The sequence below is a fragment of the Pan troglodytes genome, chromosome 5, assembly GCF_028858775.2.
Source record: "Pan troglodytes isolate AG18354 chromosome 5, NHGRI_mPanTro3-v2.0_pri, whole genome shotgun sequence".
NCBI classification, from domain to species: Eukaryota; Metazoa; Chordata; class Mammalia; order Primates; family Hominidae; genus Pan; species Pan troglodytes.
Genome location: NC_072403.2, coordinates 20,398,881 through 20,413,754, shown reverse-complemented (window position 1 = coordinate 20,413,754; position 14,874 = coordinate 20,398,881). Strand labels below are relative to the sequence as shown.

Here is a 14,874-nt window from a genome sequence, read left to right as displayed (position 1 = left end):
TTACCACCCAACAATTTTTATTTCTTAGAGCATGTAACATTGTTTTGGTCTCCACAGTATTTCCACTACAGCATGGCATTTGCTGGGTGTATTAGTCTGTTCTCACATTGCTATAGAGAACTACCTGAGACTGGGTAATTTACAAAGAAAAGAGGTTTAATTGGCTCCTGATTCTGCAGGCTGCACAGGAAGCATGGCTGGGAGGCCTCAGGAAACTGACAATCATCAGTAGAAGATGAAGAGGAAGGAGGCGCATCTTACATGGCCAGAGAAGGAGGAAGAATAAGAAGGGGTAAGTGCTACACCCTTCTAAACAACTAGATCACGTGAGAACTCACTGTTGTGAGAATAGCAGGGGGAAAATCTGCCCCCAGGATCAAATCACCTCCCACCAGACCCCTCCTCCAACATTGGGGATTACACTTTGCCATGAGATTTGGATGGGGACACAGAGCTAAACCATATCAGTAGGTGACTAGTTAGTAGTTTTTTTCTTTTACACAAAAGCTAGTGTTGACATAAATTATCATAGCATCAAAGATACCTAGAAATAAACCAATCAAAATATGTACAGGATATCAAAGTCAGGTCTAAATATTATTGAAAGAAATTGAAGAAGACCTAAATAAATTAAAAAATACATCACTTTTATGAACTGGAAGGATCTCATCACTGTAAATAAGTCAAACCTCTCCAAATTGATCTACAGAATCAATATAATGCCAATCTAAATCCCAGGAAGGTGTTTTGAGGAAATTGACAGGCCCATTCAAAAACTAATACAGATATGTCAAGTCTTAACAGTAACAGAGACAATCTTGAAGAAAAATGAAGTGGGAAGATATCGTGACTCACTTTTAAAAGTGCACCAAGTAAAACAGAGTCGTGTTGGTCATGGGATAGAAAAATGGACCAATAAAAAGAATTGAAAATCTGGAAACAGATCCACACATATATGTATACTTGATTTGATTTATGACATAGGGAATCATGGGGAAAGGCTAAGCCCTTAATAAATGACACTGGTTCAATTACATATTCATATGGAAAAAAATCTTGATCCCTACCACCCACTATACACAAATACCATTCCAAATGTGAAAGGCAAAACAATAAATCTTCTCGAGGGTTTGGCAAACTTTTTCTGTAAAGAGCCAGAGAATAAACATTCTGGGCTTTGTGTGCCATAAGGTCTGTTGTAGCACAAAAGTAGTCATGGGTGATGTGTAAATGAATGAGCATGACTGTATCCCAATAAAACTTTATTTACAAAAACAGTTGGCAGAATGGATTTGGATCACAGTCCATAGTTTGCCAACCCCTGTTCTAGAAGTTAACATGGGAGAATATCTTTATGATCTTAGAAGATTTTTAAATAGTCACAAAATGTCCTAATCAAAAAGGCAAAGCTACATTGTGGTCCTTTAATTTTAAGACGTTCTGTTCACCCCAAAATACCATTAAAGTACCGAAGAGGCAACCCACATAGTGGGAGAAATTATTTGCAACACATATAACGCATGTCCAGAATAAGTGAAAACTACAAATTAATAAGGAAGACAAATAACCCAGTGCCATGTTCAGGCACTTCACCAAAGGTAGCCAAATTGCCAATTAACATTCCAAAGGTACTCAACTTTATCAGTCTTCAGGAAAATAAAAATTAAAACCACAATGACATGCTACTACACACCTATTGGAACAATCATAATTTAAAAGCCTGACAATACCAAATGTTAGCAAGGATTTTGAACATACACACTGTTGGTGGAAGCGTAAACTGGCACATTTCCACTTCGGAAAACTCTTTGGCAAGTTTCCTCTAATGCTGAGTACTACATGCATACTTTCTGACTCAGCAATTCCACTTGCAGATATGTACTCCCACAGAAATATACACAAAAGACATGTATAAGAATGTTTGTGGCAGCATTATTCATAATAACCTCAAATTTTAAACAACCTAAATGTCCATTAAATGGACAGTTGAATGGGTAAATAACTCATAGTATATTTATAGAATGGAAAACTATTCAGCAGTAAAAATACATGAACTCCTATTACATGCAAATCTACTAAAACTTTCAAATGTAACAGTAAGTGAAAGTCACCAGACCTGAAAGAATACAGAATGTATCATTCTAATTATATGTGGCTCAAATGCAAATAAAACTAACCTATGGCGTTATAAGTCAGGACAGTGGTAACCTTTGGAGAGAAGGAAGAGCATGATAAATTGGAGGGAATATTCAGTGGGTTTCTTGGGTGCTGATAATGCTCTATTCTTTAACCTGAGTGGCACTTACACAGGTACATTCATTTTGTGATAGCTCACTGGACTATATACTTATGCTCTATGTACTTTTCTGTATATATGCAGTACTTCATTTAAAGGTTTTAGAAATCTATTGAAGAAAAAAAAAAGCCACTGCCTCCTGTTCCAACTATATGTTTCAATCCCCAGAGCAGGTCAGACACAATAGCTGTAGAGATGCTTAGGTAGCACTGAAACGCTACTGGACAAAGGAACATGGCTAACAAGTGTTCACACGGTCTCCTTACACTGGCTCAAAGACCCAGCTGGCTCTAATACATTAAACTTAAAAGGTCACCAGGCCTGGTGACCACCTCACAGAAGGAATAGATTCTAGATACACCCGGAGAAGTTCGTCTCAGAACTATCAGGTCAGGAAAATGAGGTTGTGAAGTCAGAACTGTAAAGCAATTCTGTTGTTCTAGCAACTGCCTTACGTTGGTCTCTTTCCTGCTCCTATTCTCTGTTAAATCTTGTAAAAGTGTCTTTACTCACAGGACAAGTGGCTCTCTATACTAAGTGGCTTAGATTTAGGTTTCCCTAAAGATGGGATGGATTGATTGCATATATTTGGAGCTCTATTGCTTTTTAATACCCAATAGCAAAGAATCCTATTCCTGAATCCTAGAACTTCAACCTTCATGAGACAGCGAAAGCGAATTTTGACCCTCCCAATCAAAGTAGAAGAATATTTATTCCATCTCCTTCATATTTTCCTCTTCTCATCCTTGAAATCTTAATTAAAACTTCCTAAATTCATTTCCTCTAAGTATACCACAGTAGCCAGAACCCTTATTGGCACTGAGAATTTTCTTTGGCAGAGGTATAATTGCTCCTCTGTCAGTGTCCGGTGGAAGCTAACCTGAGTGGCATGTTTTCATAAGCTTTGGTGGTTGAGAGAATGCCACCAGGATGGCAAGCAGGGGATGTGTCAAACACCTCACCTTGAAAGGAGCACAGGCCTTGAAGTCAGACAGACCGAAGCTCCAACACAGTGCCCAACACTCACTAGATGCTTGACCTTAAACAAATTACTTAATGTAGTTTAGAATCAGTTCCTAAATTATAAAATAAATAAAATAGTGTTTATCAGAATGGCATAAAGTAAGAAGAGGAGGAGGAAGAAAGAAGAACATAAATAGCACTTGCTGTGTGCCTGGCATTGTTCTGTGTGCTATATACATGTTGACTCATTTCTGTGTAATTGTCACAGCAATCCTAGAACACAGGCTCTGTTCATATCACCAGTTTATAAATGAGGAGCCAAGGCATAGAGAGGTGAAGTAACTTGCCTGAGGTCAGATGGCTACAAAGTGGTGGAGGGAGGACACTGATCCAAGCAGTCTGGCCACAGGGTCCACGTTCTTAGGCACAACACCCAATTGGTTTCTTGCCCCTAAAGTAGAGGCAATAAAGCATGGATTACTCACTTCAAGTAATGCTTCTTTCATCCCCTTTCTCACAAAGTTCAATGGCATATCTAATTTTTAGGTTTAGAAAGAGAGAAATTAAGAAGATCCTTGTATGTTTCTCTCATTTAATAGCACCACCTGTATCTTGCTTGCACCTCCTCAGTGAACAACTATAGAGAATAGGGCTGCTTTGGTAAGTTCTTTACTCAGTACACACACGATGAGCACCTATGGCATGCCAAGCACTATCCTAGGTAATAAAAGAGCCAAGGGGCCACTCCAGCTTCTTCTCCACTCTCCCTCTCTCACTGGATTCATAAGTCCACATGGAAATGCTGTGGCCTCAGGACTAAAGAATGAAGTCTGGGCCAGCGACAGGCCAATGCTCACACAGCCCTAACTTGTCCATCAGCTGCCAGAGAGGTCTGCATGAATCCAGAACTAAATCCAATCCTGGGTTATGCAGAGAGAGCCTTCTCCAGCCTGGATTTGCTCCTGAAACAGCAAGTACATTGTTCCTAACTCCAGGCCACGCTTGCCAGTAGCAGCTCATGACCTTCCAGAAATTACTTTGCCTTTATAGAGCAGACTGTAATTTTAACTCCCACTCCCCCGCCCCCAACTTTATTTTTTCATCAAAAATTAATTTAAACACCAATGAAAGCTCAGAATCCATTCACTTTGATTGGCGAGAAAGGAAAGAGAAAAGAAAAGCAAAAACACATTTTGTTGTTTGCCACACCTGAACTGGCAGAGTCTTCAAGAGTTGTGCTGAGGTTGGAATTTAACACTCCCGCCTCCAACACAAACACTCCTGCGGTGGGGGGAGGTGGGGGGATGTGCTCACTAGGCCGCCCTCAGATCTGTGCGTTGATGGCGAAAACAAGGCCCTAAAACACATGTCCAGCAAAACTTGAATAAGTCATGACCTACACAAGGCAAACCTTGCTACCTGCTGCTTCTCTTTTCCTCTCCCCACTTCCGTCTTTTTCCTTCCCACAGAGCTTCTCCTTTCCTTCACAAAGCTTGGGAAGCACCCTCTGTATAAACTAAACTGTACATGAAAATCCAGGTCCAAGTCCACCATTCCAAGGCCATCAGTACCTTCAACATGGGAAGCTAAGACTAAGAATTGGGACTTGGAGAGCTTTCCTGAGACCTCCTTTCCTGTCATATCTGCCTTCCTACAAGCCCTTGTCTGAGAAGTATGTATTGAGATGGAATAAACTGTAGGACTTCTGGGTATTTCTCTCTAGGCTTCCGGCCCAAGCTTGTATCTTTGGAATGTTCCCAGGGTTGGCCCAAGAGCCATGGTGATCATAGCAAGCCCAGGCTCTAGTGATGTGGGCACTGCGGAAAGTTTCCTGGGGAGTGTGTCATGTTGAATCAAATGCGAATGCTTCCCCTAAACTAGATGTTCTTGAAGTTTATGTAAATAGGAGGCAGGAGAAGCTCGAGTAACTGTAGTTCTCCCGATTTGAATCATTGGTTTTACTCTTTGCACTGTGTCCAATGCAGCCCACTCTGCAGAGCAATAGGAGTCAGTTCTGAGGCTCCAAGGGCCAGGAGGAAGGAGAGAGCTGACAGCTCCCAGTAGAGGAAAAAGCAGGGTCACTGTCCAGCTTTCTGGAGTTGCAGGATTGGTTTTCTGCTGGACTCCCCAAGTGGCAATCTACAGGCCTCTTTCCAGAATTACCAGACTCTGGGGAGACAATAAGAAAGAAACTAAAACAATTTTTGAAAAGTTTTCCAAAGTTGGTGAATGCTATATATAGCCCCCAGTTGGCTTTCATATTTGCTCGGCTACAGGGAGAGGGGAACATGATGTGATTTGTGGGTGTCTTGATTGCAAGTTTTGGCCAAGGCCTAGGTTGTTCTGAATTAAGACTGAGGAAGCAGAATTTCCCTTAGGGCCTTGGTACTGACTTTGAGCTGGGATCTTCTGGAAGACTCCATAGAGTGGAAAAACAGTTGCCTATTATGCTTATGTAACAGGATTATAGATTCTTTCACTCTGAGAATCTTTGTGAAATAAATGACCTAGGATGCCTGAACTTCATAATGTTGAGAAATCATCTAAGCTGAGGGGATGCGGGGTTGATTCTGGGTGTTGGAACAAATATTGCCACTTGGGTCTTGTGTTGTCTGAGGTTGGACTCCCCAGAAGCAGACCCTGAGTGATTCATTTAAGGAATATTACCAGAAAAAACTGGTTAGGGGTTTGAGAAGTGGGCCCCAAAAGGAAAGGAGGATGCCAGGACAGGGTGCAACACTGAGCAAAGCCCCAGGAAAGGAAACGCTGAGATGTGACTTACTCTCTCTCCAGATCTTCCTGTGTACTGTCACTGCTGTCCTGGCCAGGGGCCAAGGAAGCTAGAGTATTTACACCTCCCTCTCACCTGTCATTCACCGGTTAAGGACTGTCATTTCTAGAAGGAAGTCAATCTTCATTATTGCACTATCAAAATAGTTTCTGGACCGAGGGCAGCCCTCTGATAAACAGATACAGCTGCTGCTTGGGCACACCTGGACCTGGGTGTATGAAAATAATAAAGGGCTTGTAAGGGGAGTGGTCCAAGTACTAAGTGAGTCAGCTATATTTTGTCTGGGCTTGCTATGGACTGAACTGTGTCCCCACCAAATTTGTATGCTAAAGTCTTAACCCCCCCCCCCCCCCGCCCAATATGACTATATTTGGAGATAGGGCCTTTATGAGGTAATTAAGGCTAAGTGGGATCACAAGGGTGGACCCCTAATCCAACTGGACTGGTGGCCTCATAAAGAGAGGAAGAGACACCAGGGATGTCCGCCCCCCGTCTCTTTTCATGCACACTCAGAAGAAAGGCCATGTGAGGACACAGCCAGAAGCCAGCTGTCTGCAAACCAGGAAGAGAGCCCTCACCAGGAATCAAATTGGCACCTTGATCTTGGACTTCTCAGCCTCCAAGACTGTGAGAGAATAAAAGTCTGTTGTTTAAGACTGTGTGTGGTATTTTGTTATGGCAGCCCAAGTGGTTAAGACAGTACCAAATAGCTCTGGGCTGGCAGGCATTGCTTTGGGTCAGTCATACACAGAGTAGGTATATTTATCTGTAAGAGAAACTCTACTGATGCAATCCATGGTACACAAGTACCAAAGGCTGCGAGCAGTCACCGTTGATTTGTCAATGCTGTGGGCCCTGCCCTTGGTCCCAGGGTTAGTGTCAGCCAGTGGTCCTTTGGGGTCTTCCCCTCACCTCACCTTAAATTTTTTGATTCACATTCCCTCTGCTTTGCTTGACTGCATGAAGGTGGGACAGATGCTGTGTTCGCAGGAGGGCACCAGTGTGCTTTTCTGTTTTCTCCCCTACTTCCCAATCATTCCATCTGAAAAGAATGCATGAAACCAGATTCTAAAGAACCAGCATGTCTTTTTAAACTTCCTGGCCACCTCTTAGTGGGTGGAGATCCCACAACAAAGCAGGAACTATCTAGAGTATAGATGTCCAGCCAACCTGCTCACGTGGCCCAAAGGTGAGACCTGAGCTCACGGTTGCTAGCCACTGAGCACCCAGGCCATGCTGAGCACAGCACCGCAGGGCAGAGACTTCTGAAGTTACAGCCTTGCCACTTAACAGCGAGAAAGAGCTTCCCGAAGCCAGAAGCTCAACTATGTGCTGCTCAAGAACGCCATGCTGGTGGTGGCAGGCAGCCTACGGAGGAACAGAGAAACGATGTGGAGAAGCAGACCTGGGCTCAGTGTTACCTCCTTCTCCATAACTGTGGGACTGGCAAGGAGAAAGGAAAGTGGGGCAACAACCAGGAGAAGAGCCCAAATGACTGCTTTTGTCCGGGCACAAATATCGCTAGTTATGCCATGCCCCCACTGAGCCTCTAGATCCTTGTCAAATCCTTTTCCGCAGACTAAAATTAATCATTCACATATAAACAAATGTAAATATATTTTTAGCATGCCTCAGAAAACCCACCTTCCTGTTGGGTTTTGGGGCTCTCTCTCCAAGTCAACTGGCATATCACAAAAGCAACTACAACTGCTTAGAACTTTCCACCGCATACAGGCGACTGTGACCCCAGGTGACATCTGACTGTGGGTGCCAAAATGACTTGTGTTGTGAGATTAGAATCTCTAACTGCCTTGTGGTTTCAGAAGGCAGGAGAGGCCAGAACTTAAGAGAGGGTGAGGGCTTAAAAATTCAAGGTGAAGAGTTCCAGAAAAACCCACACATTTTGAGGGTCATTTGTGTGGCTTCCTGCGGAAGGTTTTAAAAGCCAGAGCACAGTACTGTTGAGACGTTAGCCAGTGGAAATAAAGGAAATCCGCCACCCAGCCAAGCAGCTAGCTGGATGGCAGCCCCCAGTTGGGGATGGTATTTCACCCTGTGAGGGCAGGCGGCGAAGGAAGAGAAACCGACCAACTGTCACCAATCTGAAAGAATTTGAGGGCCAGAAGGATAACAGCATGATTTTTTTTTAAAAAAATATTCTTTTAAAGGCATACACAGGACGTATGATCCCTAATAGCTCGTAATTAATAAAATAACTCTGTGTTCCTGCCAAAGTACTCTTTTTCTAACTCATTTGCAGACATTAGATACCTCTTACCTCTTCTTTGCACTTATCATCATTCCACGAAAATAAGAGATTGGGGCAAATAAGGATTTGCATTGACAGGACATCTTGTGCTTTTCAAAGAGTAGTCCGTTCCACCAAGAGGTAAGGATAACATAATTAGAAGAAAATTGTGGGATGTGTCCATGGGCGGATGTGGTGGCTCACGCCCGTGATCCCAACACTTTGAAAGGCCAAGGTGGGAGGATTGCTTGAGGCCAGGAGTTCAAGACTAGCCCGGACAACATAGTGAGACCCTGTTTCTACAAAAAAAAATTAAAAAATTAGCCAGGCATGGTGACACATGCCTGTAGTCCTAGCTACTCAAGGGACTGAAATGGGAAGATCACTTGAGCCCAGGAGTTCCAGGCTGTAGTGAGCTTTGGCCACACCACTGGACTCCAGCCTGGGTGTCAGAGCAAGACTGTCTCTAAAACTAATTAATTAGTTAAAAAAAGAATTGTGCCGAAATGGCTTAGAGCTGGTTAAGTGACAGACGCATGTTGCTGTGGAGCAAAGTTAAGGTTGCTTGACTCTTAGGCACTTCGTTGGCCATGACCTCCTGCTTCTGGTTCTCCTGATAAAATGCTGGAGGCTCAGTCCAAGGTAACCAGCAAGAAGTGGGCTCAGGAGGACAGAGCTCTGGCTTCCCAATTGCACGTTCGTTCACAGGCTCCTACCTCTGCCACTGCAGGTTCCTTGACTTTGGCCTTCAGTCCTGACTTAATTTCTTTGCTTATGGGTAAAACAAGGAATTCCTGTCACACTGCCAACATCACCCCCTTTCTTCTCACCCCAAGGAGAGTGCAGAGAGGAGGCGAGACCAAGCCTGCCCAGAGTTGGAGTCTTGAGACATGAGGTAACATTGGTTCCCCATCTATGCTGAAACCTGAGGGAACTTGGCAGGGCTCATGAGGAGGGGAGGGCCGGCCTTGAGATTTTCTTTATGTTTGGCCTGGATGTAGTCCAACCTTAAACTCAAATGAAAACTTGAGAAATGTTATATTACCAAAGAGCGCATGTGTGTGTGTTGAGATGAAGGTAATGGGGTGGGTGGTGGCGGCCAGCCACAAAGTGCAGCTTCAATCCGGCTAAACAACTAAACCCTCACTGCAGAATCCAGGCCCTCATGACCGCACCATAAGGAGGAGTCTTTACTACCCCGATTCTTGTATTTTGTGTTTGTGCCCATCCAGGGAGCTCTCGGAACTCCTGGGTTCCAGTCCCTCATGTGGTTACTCACCTGAGCTAAATCTCTTCACTTCTCTGATCCTCAACTTTTCCCATGCTCTAAATTAGAGGTATAAATCGAGTGTCAGGGATCTTTTCATTCAAAGAACCAAGTTCTAGTGCAATCACTGACAAATGTAATTTCTAAATGTTAAAGTCATCCATGCTTCCAAGACACAATTGAAAAATGGCAAATGTTGAGAGGCTCAATGCATTTCGTTTCTTTTTCAAAGGGCCTTTCCTATTTCAGGCAATGGCGTCTGCGGTGAGTGTGTGTGTATGAAAGCATACGTTTGCAAAACAGTGGAAATATTTGCGTATAATAGCATTTTCACAGCAGTTAGTATCAACAGGGAGAAACCTAGGAGTGGCTTTTCATGGGTGTCTGTGAAATGACAGATTGTGCAATTTTTAGGAAGGAAAAAAAAGCTTGAAGGGAAAAACCCTAGAGGCAATAATATTTTGACCTTGAGAGGGAAAAAAATATGCTAGTTTGTGTATAGAAAATAAACTCTCCTCTAAAGTTTACGTTCAGAAAAACCTTGGTTGCTTGCTCATAAATAAATTGAGGACAGAATTGTTGATTACTGAGGTTAATGTTCTTTTACTAAAGTGGAAACATTGTATGTAATTAGATTAAGAAGAGACTTCGGTAGAAAGAGTGACGATGTGAGTAATCTCGAGTCAACAAAGGCACATTTTGATTTTATTAGCTAGCTATTAGAGCAGTCTTTGGCATTTTATGTGTGATGCACAGCATCAGGATGTAGCTGTTGAAAGTCATTTGTGTCCGCTGTCTGGACTAATTGAGCGACAATAATAAAACGCTGTTTTTAGATAAACAATGGGTGGCGGAGCTCCATCGGTCCCTGCAGGGAGCGTGTTGATGCCTTTCAAAGAGCAACTGGCTGAGCTCACGTGCCACAGTCATTTCACAGAGGAAAGTCAAGTCGTTTAAATCAACTAAATTGAACGCAGTTTTGAAATGGAAATCAGTAATCCCAGTTTGGAGCTGCCTCCTTGTCAATGGAAATCTAGAGGCTCGGATCGCCGTCTGGTTCTCTCCCAAGTCTTATTCAAAGGCAGGAGGCCCCTGAGCCACGGAGATTGCAAGTTAGCAATACCAGGGAAAAGAATATCACGTGTCGAATGTTTTGTGTAGTGCGTTGGTGCCGAACAGGCTGATATGGAAATATCATCATAAACCCCAGCTGCCTGCTCTATGTCCCTCCCTTCAGTGCACACAAGATGGGCCCTAGACAGACGGACAAACAGAAGGCTTCCAGGAGGATGTATGTGGGTAATGCGCTGCTGCCCTCGCCCAGTAGGAAGGAATTTCTCTTAAGAGGCCTCCCTCCTCCTCAAAATGTGCTCCTCCCTTTCTCCTCCCCCCATGCCCTTTAGAATAAAGCGTGTCCAGAAGTGAACCTCAACTTTGCATCAAGATTAGGATCTCTGGTTACAGACTGAGAACAGAAGAAAGCAGGCTGACATCCTCCGACTCACTTTATCTTAACATAGGATCACACAACCACCAGGCTTTTGCGGCAGCCAAGGGTTGGCTGGGGGTGCTTTAACATCTCCCGCTTTTCAGCTATCAGCCTTGTGCAAACAGCCACATGACCTAGGGAAAGACAGTGTGCTGGCTTGACAAACACGGCTTTGAGATAGGTTCACTGCACTCCGCAAACTAAACTGCATCTTCCTCACCCTGCTATAAACTGTTGTTGTTGACCAGCACAATCACTCACTCCTATAATCTCAACACTTGGATGAGGCCAAGGCTGGAGGATCACTTGGGCTCAGGAGTTTGAGACCAGCTTGGAGAACATAGTGAAACCTTGTTTCTACTAAAAATAAAAAAAATTATCCTGTAGTCCCAGGTACTCAGGAGGCTGAGGTGGGAGGATCACTTGAGCCCAGGAGATTGAGGCTGCAGTAAGTGGTGACCATGCCACTGCACTTTAGCCTGGATGACAGAGTGAGACGGTCTCAAAAATACACACACACAGACACACACACACACATATATATAGTCACCTGAGCTTTAGGAAGCTGGATGCAGTCCATTGACATTCTCATTCAATAGCTCTTACTTGAATACTTGCTAGGCATAAGGTCCTGTGCTGCCTGCTGGGGAGACATCCTTGCAAAAGACGAACACATGGCACTTGAAGTCTGATAGGTAGGTAGGTAGGTAGGTAGGTAGGTAGGTAGGTAGGTAGGTAGGTAGATAGACAGACAGACGGACAGACAGACAGACAGACAGACAAATACAATACAATACAATAGACTATTGGTCTGTTGATACACGTTTAGGAGGTCACGAGTAGCTTTCCCCCTCCCAGCACACCCAGCCCTAGATCATCCAGTTGTCTTTTAGAGCTTATAAGGGAGGAAAAAAATTATTTTTTCTGCTACTCTTCTAGATTCTCCAGCTGGAGCCCTATAAATTGGACTGACAAAAGACAGATTAGCAAGAGAAATGCAAGCAGCAGTTTATTAGCACGTGCATCATGATTACACATGGAAGTACCCAGAGGTGAGTAACACAAAGGAGTGGTTAGAACTTGGGCTTATATACCACCTTAACATAAAACACAGGAAAAGGGGTTTGAGACTTCTGAGTAGGGGAGGCAAGTCATGGGATGGTGACCAGGAAAAGTATGGTAGACAAGAGTTGTTTAGTAAGGTGTGTTATGTGGATTTAAATCAGTACCTTCTTCATTGATAAGAGTTGTTAAGAGTACTCCTTTTCCTGGTATGGGAGAGGGAGATATCTCTACAAATCTAAATTTCGTTTATTAGGGGAAACCGTGTGCCCTGGTTTTAGAGCTTTTCCTGAGACTGCTGGTTCTCAATGGCCTCGAGCTCAAAATAATCCATATGCCAAAGAGGCATATTTTGGGGTGGCATATTCTGGTACCTCTCAGGCTACTCCTGACACTATTTTCACTTGACTTCCTAGTCATCTCATCTGCTCTTCACCCTGGATGCTAGAGAAAATTCTCTGGCTCTGTCATAACCGAAAGCACAAAGTTCTTTCTGTGCATTCCTCTGATCTAAAGCATTGTGATAGATTAAAACTAGGCTTTGTACAATCTTTCGCTGATGACTCCTCTGAGTCCTGCCCCTCTGGAACACAGCCCAAGACAAGCAGCCAAAACATGTCTTCACCTTCTCTCTTAAGAGCTTTTTCCTGACTTTCTCCCATCTTGGACATATTTTAGTAATTTCTCAAAAAGTATTTGCAATGGTTAATTTTATGTATCAACTAAACTAGGCTATTGTGCTCATTTGTTTTGTCAACCACCAGTCTGGATGTTGCTGTGAAGGTGTTTTTTTTAGATATGATTAATCTTTTAAATCAGTAGACTTTAAGCAAATTAATTTTTTCTGCATAATTTAAATGAGCTCAGAGGACAGAGCATCAAGCCAAAGATGATTATTCTCAAAGCTTAAAATCTAATGGAATTTATCCTGCTAGGTTTTGAACCTGCTTGGAACTTTTGAGTCCCCTTTTCCTTCTGATTTCTCCCTTTTGGAATGGGCATGTCTGTCCTATACCTGTCCTAACATTTCTATCTTGCAAGTAAACTTGTCTGGTTTCATAGGCTCACAGCTGGAGAAGAATGTTGCTCTAGAATGAATCACACTGAGTGTCACGCACACCTCATTTAGATGATATTTAAATGAGATTTTGAACTTAGAGTTGATACTAGAATACATCAAGAATTTCAGGAGTGTTGGGTTTGGGTGAATGCATTTTGTATGTGAAAAGGATGATCCAGAGGGTGGTCTGTGATGGGTTGAATTATGTTCTCATGACCCAAATTTATGTTTTGAAATCCTAACCCCAGTGCCTCAAAATGTGACTCTGTTTGGAAATACAGTTGTTGCAGATGTAATAGTTAGTTAAGATGAGGTAATACTGGAGTAGGGTGAGCCCCTGCTAGAATATGATTGGGTATCCTTATCAAAAGAAAAAATTGGGGCCGGGCATGGTGGCTCATGCTTGTAATCCCAGCACTTTGGGAGGCCAAAGCAGGTAGATCACCTGAGGTCAGGAGTTCCAGGCGAGCCTAGCCAACATGGCGAAACCCCATCTCTACTAAAAATATAAAAATCAGCTGGGCGTGGTGGCGTGTGCCTGTAGTTCCAGCTACTCAGGAGGCTGAGCCAGGAGAACCACTTGAACCTGGGAGGCAGAAGTTGTGGTGAGCTGACATAGTGCCACTGTGCTCCAGCATGGGCGACAATGAGTGAGACTCTGTCTCAAAAAAAAATAAATATATAAATAAAAAGAAAAACTTTAGACACAGACACACACACAGAGGAAAAACACCATGTGAAGGTTTGATTCATGCCGCAACAAGCCAAGGAACTACCAGAAACTAGGAGAGAGGCCTGGAACATTAGATCCTTCCCTGGTGCCTTCAGAGGGAGCATGGTCCTGCCAACATCTTGATCTTGGATTTCCAGCCTCCAGAACTATGAGACCATAAATTTCTGTTTTCTGAAGCCTCTCAGTTGGTGGTACTTTGTTATGACAGCTCCTATAAACTCATAGAGTGTCCCTTCCTTGTCACCTCTGCATTGCACTCCCCACTGGATCAACTCCTGGAAGCCCACCTTGTTGGAACCCTTATGTCACACAGGGGTGACAAGAAGGTCCTGCCTCTCAGCCCCATGTCATTGGCCTTTCTGGATTTTGCACCCTGCCATTAGCACAAATATTAGCATGTTCGTCACACAGACACGTTAGGATTGCTCTAGCTCCAAGTCATAAAGCCCTCTTAAAAAAATTAAGCCAAAAAGTGTTAAGTGGCTTAAGCACATCAGCACCTGAAGTATAAGGATTTTATCCTATACGTTTCCTGCTGAAACATACATTGGTATAAAAAAAAAGTGAAAGGGGAGAAAGCAGCCTCAAAACTCAAGGGGAGAAAACCTCAAAACTTATCTTTGTGTTCACTAAAAATGTTGGCACTATTAGGGCTAGGTTACTCTGCAAGGCTCAAGTGCATGTTCAGTTACCTAACTCTGAAACAAAGGATCCAGATTATTTCTTTCTTCAAATGGTTGCCTCTGATGAATTAGGAACACAGGATAAAATAAGAATCACCAGTTTAGGAGTTTAGGACCTGGGTTCAAATTCTCACTGGATCTCTTACCAGCTGCATGATCTTAGATAAATGACTTGTCAAGCTCTTTGAGCATCATTGTTCTTATCTACGAATGAGAGGTAAAAATCCCTATCTCAGGGAGGTGTATAGACTTTCCCTTTCTTAGGCCTCTGATTCCTGGAAG

General features: G+C 43.3%; 2 long non-coding RNA genes across 7 annotated transcripts in view; one reads left to right on the top strand and one right to left on the bottom strand.

The window, feature by feature from the left end:
- LOC107975069 (uncharacterized) overlaps positions 1 to 12,929 on the top strand; it is a 417,195-nt gene extending 404,266 nt beyond the window's left edge. For both annotated transcript variants that reach the window (XR_001718278.3, XR_010157568.1), the window contains 2 exons: positions 180 to 292; positions 11,994 to 12,929. This is a non-coding gene — a long non-coding RNA (uncharacterized LOC107975069). The remainder of the gene's footprint in view (positions 1 to 179; positions 293 to 11,993) is intronic.
- Positions 1 to 14,874, bottom strand: part of LOC107975068 (uncharacterized) — an 83,545-nt gene that overhangs the window by 54,392 nt on the left and 14,279 nt on the right. For 2 of the 5 annotated variants that reach the window (XR_010157564.1, XR_010157567.1), the window contains exon 2: positions 3,607 to 3,710. This is a non-coding gene — a long non-coding RNA (uncharacterized LOC107975068). Of the gene's footprint in view, positions 1 to 3,606; positions 3,711 to 4,468; positions 6,571 to 14,874 lie in introns of those variants that run through there. The other 3 variants (XR_010157566.1, XR_008548424.2, XR_001718276.4) reach the window with 3 other exon arrangements.